Here is a 6,524-nt window from a genome sequence, read left to right on the forward strand (position 1 = left end):
TTCAATAACATGCTTAGCTTCCAGCGATGCCCTGTGACAATAAGTGCATGAATGTGGGATTTCGCTTCATTAGACGATCATCTGAATACTACAAACAGATAATCAAGCAGAATGTGTGAAGAAAGCCAGTGTAATTGAATGCATCATACCAGCAGGCACGATGAAGACCAGCAGTTTCTGACAGCTTGAACTGAGTGCCTCACTGTGCTTGGTCACAAAGAATCAATCACGTTGCCTTATGTCTGAAATTATGTTACTAACAGGGAGGATGAAGCTGATGGATTTCATTTCCAACAGGACAGGTAATTCAATGGGTTTTTTAACAACAAACTGGAAGTCTCATAGTCACCGTATGTCTGAATTATCATACTGTCATGGTGCGCACCCACAGGACTGGACCCAAGTGTGGAGGAATGGCAGATTCTATCACGATGGGCACTGGCAGTGCCCCAACCCAGGTGCGAAGGAACGGCAGATTCTGTCATGGTGGGCACTGGTAGCGACTCAACCCAGATGCGGAGGAACGGCAGATTCCTCAGGAAGAGATGGAAACAAAAGGTGAGACATTGAAATACCAAAAGAGCGTCAAAGGCACAACTGAGCGACACTGTGAGACAAATCATTTCTCAAAAACACAAGGACTCCAAACAAGCATTGAATGAGAGTCCACCTGAATGGTTGTAGAATGGGGAAACCTGTGCCAGTCACAAGTAACTTGTCAAGTTTAAACAGAAAGCACCGAGGCTTAATGGTTATAATAATTAGTAAATACGGGTGCTCGAGAAACCCAGAAACCCAGCACTCTGCAGCAATCTGCAGGGGCCCTCAGGACATACAAATGACTGGCCTACAATGCACAAGCACTGGATCTATGGTCCAATTCATCCATGCTAACAAAGTTATGCGACTGAGCTTGTCCTATTTATCTTTGCTTGACCCATATCCCTCCAAACCTTTCCTACCCACTTATGTATCTAAATATCTTTTAAATGTTGTAAGTGCACCCACCTCAACCACTTTCTCTGGTAATTCGTTCCATATACAGTAGATTCCAATTAATCGGGGCAGCTGCTTGTTCCGAACAAGGCTTAAAGAACAAAAACTAATCGAGAAAATGGCCGGGATTCTCTTCATTTAGTTGGGACACGATGCCACTTAATTGAGGCAGGAAACTGTTGCTGAACAATTTCTAACTAGTGTCAGTCTTGTTCACTTGTGTGGCCACTAAGCACTATACCGTGCTTAGAGTGAACAGTTTTAAATAGTGTCAGTTGCATCTATTCATGTTCAAAAAGCAGTGATTTTTATCATAAGCAATAAGAAAACTCAGAATTGTTTTGCTTACTGAGTTTTTAACCTTTCAGGCTTGGAGATGCCAGAAATAGCCAGGAGTGAACATGAAGCCATTTCTCAAATTCAGCAAGTTAGGAACTATGAAGAATTTGAAGGTATCGACAATCAACTTGAATGTTACAATGAAAATGAAGATTTGGAGGATGTAATTGTCAAAAGGATTGCATGAAGGCAGTCCATGTTCTACACTAGGTGTCTGCACTGATTTTGTTCATTTACAGACAATCAAAAGAACTCCACAGTGTACATTGGACTAACTCCTCTGTCAAGAACAAATTAGAACAAATTGTATAGTTGTATAAATAAACACAGTTGTATAGTACTATAGTAGTATTGATAGTGTTCTAATTTGCTCTGCTTTTCATTTAATTACGTAAGTTGTTACTCAGTGAAACAATAATTTAATACCTTTTTTATACCTTTTAAACTATTTCCATGAAACATTAGCTAATTGGGGCAGCAACTTAATTGGACCAAAATGGGTCCAAAATTGGGTCCCGATGTGTCCCAATTAACCAGAAATCGTTGTACACACCCCCCTCTGTGACAAAGTTGCACCACAAATTTCACCGGTTGCCATCAAGTTTCATGGAAATCAATAAAAATTGAGACGTATTGATCAAAATGTACACAATATGTCTTCATAAATAAGGCTGAATATCAACAATAGGGAGTATTGCCTTTTGGAACGTGTGCAAGTATGCAGCAATAAAACTGATCTTCTCTTGATGTAGTATGGAAAGGAAGGCCAAAGGGATGAGATCAGAGCTGTTCACTTGAAACAGACTCCATCAATAAAGTGGAGTAGCCTAAAGTAGTCTAGATTCATTTAGCCAAATAAATTTGTTCTCAGCTGCAATGGTGGGATTTTACCTCATGAATCCAGTTAACTAGTTGGCAATAAAGCTGGTGGGATTGCTAAACTAACAGCAGACTAGTGCTTGTTTGCCAAATAATCAGTGGATTATTTTGTTCAGTCACTTTGCTTTAGACCCCAAGCTCCTCACATTCCTGATATGTGTTCTTAATGCCCCTCTAATCACAACCAAAGGTTCCTTCACTTCCACTAAGTAGCAGGAATTCCAAGTGTATTTTTCCGACACAAATTCTCACTGCTTCATTCCAGCCAGGTAATTAATTTGGCTGGCAAACAAGCCCTAGACTGCTGTTACTTTAGCAATCCCACCAGCTTAATTGCCAATTAATATGCGTATTGCTCTATGAGGGTTATTCTTAGCTACGTCTGCCATGTGATATGGATGGAGAACTTCTAGGCAGAAGTACCAAGAATTAATAATGAAGCAATTTTTAGATACGGCAGAGGATGAAACTTACGGTTCGTCTTTCATCAATTTGGATGGATTTAGTGACTCATGGAGAAAGAATACAGTGAGTGTTGGGCCCAAATCACTGAAAGCTCTGCTGCCTGTGTTAGAACAGAGAATTGTGCAAGGAAAGCAGAACAGACTGTGAAAGGCATTAACTTCTTTAATATACAATAAAATAACTCGTGTGAAAAGAATGATAATCCAGGTAATCTCTAATACATTGATTTGAAAACAACGGTTCTGATTGCACTCCTATCGATGGCCTTGCCCACTTAATGCATATATTAAACAGAGTCAGCAATAACTCTAGCATTGCTCATTTTCGAAGATATTTGACGCTATAACTCAACAGATTGAATTGTGCACGCTGTAGCACTGCATACACATGCTAGGCTTATCCAGAAAGTCAGAAGGCATGGGATCCAGGGAAGTTTGACCAGGTGGATTCAGAATTGGCTTGCCTGCAGAAAGCAGAGGGTCATAGTGGAGGGAGTACATTCGGATTGGAGGGTTGTGACTAGTGGTGTCCCACAAGGATCAGTCCTGGGACCTCTACTTTTTGTTATTTTTATTAACAACCTGAATGTGGGGGTAGAAGGGTGGGTTGGCAAGTTTGCAGATGACACAAAGGTTGGTGGTGTTGTGGATAGTGTAGAGAATCATCTAAGATTGCAGAGAGACATTGATAGGCTGCAGAAGTGGGCTGAGAAGTGGCAGATGGAGTTCAACCCAGAGAAGTGTGAGGTGGTACACTTTGGAAGGTCAAACTCCAAGGCAGAGTACAAAGTAAATGGCAGGATACTTGGAAGTGTGGAGGAGCAGAGGGATCTGGGGGTACATGTCCACAGATCCCTGAAAGTTGCCTCACAGACAGATGGGGTAGTTAAGAAAACTTATGGAGCGTTAGCTTTCATAAGTCGAGGGATAGAGTTTAAGAGTCATGGGGTAATGATGCAGCTCTATAAAACTGGTTAGGCCACACTTGGAATACTGTGTCCAGTTCTGGTCACCTCAATATAGGAAGGATGTGGAAGCATTTGAAAGGGTACAGAGGAGATTTACCAGGATGTTGCCTGGTTTAGAGAGTATGCATTATGATCAGAGATTAAGGGAGCTAGGGCTTTACTCTCTGGAGAGAAGGAGGATGAGAGGAGACATGATAGAGGTGTACAAGATATTAAGAGGAATAGATAGAGTGGACAACCAGCGCCTCTTCCCCAGGGCACCACTGCTCAATACAAGAGGACATGGCTTTAAGGTAAGGGGTGTAAAGTTCAAGGGGGGATATTAGAGGAAGGTTTTTTACTCAGAGAGTGGTTGGTGCATGGAATGCACTGCCTGAGTCACTGGTGGAGGCAGATACACTAGTGGAATTTAAGAGACTACTAGACAGGTATATGGAGGAATTTAAGGTGGAGGGTTATATGGGAGGCAGGGTTTGAGGGTCAGCACAGCATTGTGGGCCAAAGGGCCTGTACTGTGCTGCATTGTTCCATGTTCTATATACCACATGGAGAAGAACTGCACGGCCTTAAAGTAAAATCAATTAAAGAACTCAGCTTTTTAATGCTTAATTATGCCCTAATCACCCAGATTGAATTAGTCTTATGTTCCACCTGAATTTACTGTGCCCAAAATACTGCATATTCATTTTCGGGACAGATTACATATGCAGTGGAGTTTATTTGTATAATATAATTTGTATTTAGTTTCCTGGGTACAAAAGCAAGAATAAATGTAGAAGAATACGTCTAAAATAGAAGACCCTTAAATAATCTGATTGAGATGGCCACAATTACAAAGGGAACCGGTAATATCGGCATTGGGTTGTTATTTGCTTAGCTGAACTTCTGAATAACACGGGTAGACAAAAAGTTTGAAAGTCAGAAGGGAAGTCTGGTCAAAATCTTTTTTTTAATGGATATTGGAGTTATTATCAGAAAAGACAAATGGGGATAAAAAAAAAACAATGCTTAATGCAGAAGATGGGGTTCTGGTCCATGAATAAAAGATCATCAATGAAAGAAGTAATGTGACAACTTTAATGATAGTTTGCCATTTTTAACTGCTTTTATAGACCTGCTTTTTGGTTCACATTGTGAGATCAATAAACAGAGATAGTTTGTTCTGTTGGAACTAATAACAATGAAATGAGATTAATGTAGAATTAGTGTAAAAGGGCAATAGACTCAGAGAGTTGCTGTATCACTCCATGATTATTAGAATCTGTGATTTCCTGAGCAGTCTGAGAGAAAGAAAAGAATGGTGGCTGTAATTGTTTCCTATAATGAATATGAATGTAATTAATGGATGGTACTGTGTTACATCTCCCGGACTTTCTTTAATGTGCAGTGCGCTGAAACAATCTGTTAGCTCTGCTAATGAACACAATAATGCTTTTATTTATATATTTATATTTATTAGTTTTTAATATATATAGCCTTCAATGACTTCTACAGTGCTTTAATGTATAATTACATTTTTTATCTGAATGCTCAAACTTCACTGTCTTGATAAGAAAGATTCAGGTGCTGTTAAGAAATCTTACCTTGCATTATACAGCAAAGAAGAAACAAATTAGAAGGGAAAACCCAACAACATTTACATGCAATTCTGGACCTCAAAAGGCAATATCGCATATACACAGATATAAAATTGTTTTTAATGATAGCTAACTGCTAAATTTCAGAGAGAATTCCATTATTTTCTATAGGTTGAACTATAAGATTTTTCCCATTAGCCATTATTTGAAAGTAAATAGGATAGCCATGCACTGTTTGGGATGCCAACACATCTAGGAGATGCCAAGAGTAATACCTCCCCATCCCTGGGAATGGCCTGCATTTCCCTGGCAGAGTATTTATATGGATTTTGCTGGGGCATTCATGGCCGCAAATTTCCTGGTGATAGTGGATGCAGTTTAAAAGTGGCCAGAAGTGTTCCCAATAGCCTCCTCTACAGCCTCACACACTGTTGATGTATTGAGAAGTCTCTTCTCATGGACTGGTGTTTCAGTGGCAATGGACCACAGCCTGCTGCTTTGGAGAACCTCTCTTGTTTCGGTCTCTGCAGGGTGTGGCTTGTAAACTTGGATGGTTTGTCTACTTCCTCAAGGTCCATCTGCTGCTTGATGCTGGCCTCCCGACTGTCACTTTGACCCAGGGCCAGTGAGGCTGTCTCCTGGCATCATTACTGTCACTTCCACAGTTCTACAGACACTGCCAGATTGCCAAATGCTTCCTGCACTTTACATTTTTCTTTAAGTGTGAGTAACTATGTAGTCTGGAAAAAAGCGATCCAATATCAGGAAGAAAGCAACATCTTGTATTAATATAGCAAATTTAGAATGACTCACACAGCTTTGACAACCAAGGCACATAACAATATATCAGGACGAATAACAAGAAGCTGACCAAACATTTCCTAAATGTGGAGAGAATTCAGAAAAGGGAGCTGCAAAAGGTCTTGGTTCAGTATTCCATAAAGGTTAACCTGCAGACTGAGTCGGTAGTAAAAAAAGGTAAATGTAATGTTAGCCTTGACTGTGAAAGGAGCTGCAATATACAAGTAACAATATACTGCTGAGGCCTTATAAGGCTTTGAACAGACCACATCAGGAATATTGTAAGTAATTTTAGGCCCAGTATCTAAGGAAAGCTATGCTACCCCAGTGGAGGATCACAAGAAAGTTGCTGGGAATGAAAGGCTTTATATATGAAGAGCATTGATGACAATCAACCTATACTCAATGGTGTTCAGAAAGGTGAGGGGGATCTTGTTGAAACTGAAAAGCTTGGATAGGATAGATGTAGTGAAGATGTTTCCATTAGTAGAAGAGTCTAG

At 40.2% G+C, this 6,524-nt stretch overlaps 1 long non-coding RNA gene across 1 annotated transcript; it reads left to right on the forward strand.

Annotated features, from left to right (window-relative positions):
* The first annotated feature begins 229 nt into the window (after positions 1 to 229).
* On the forward strand, positions 230 to 1,469 carry LOC140713955 (uncharacterized). The gene is made up of 3 exons (XR_012095779.1): positions 230 to 302; positions 392 to 558; positions 1,365 to 1,469. It is a non-coding gene; the product is annotated as an uncharacterized lncRNA (long non-coding RNA).
* The last annotated feature ends 5,055 nt before the right edge of the window (positions 1,470 to 6,524 follow it).

The sequence above is a fragment of the Hemitrygon akajei genome, chromosome 20, assembly GCF_048418815.1.
Source record: "Hemitrygon akajei chromosome 20, sHemAka1.3, whole genome shotgun sequence".
Lineage (NCBI taxonomy): Eukaryota > Metazoa > Chordata > Chondrichthyes > Myliobatiformes > Dasyatidae > Hemitrygon > Hemitrygon akajei.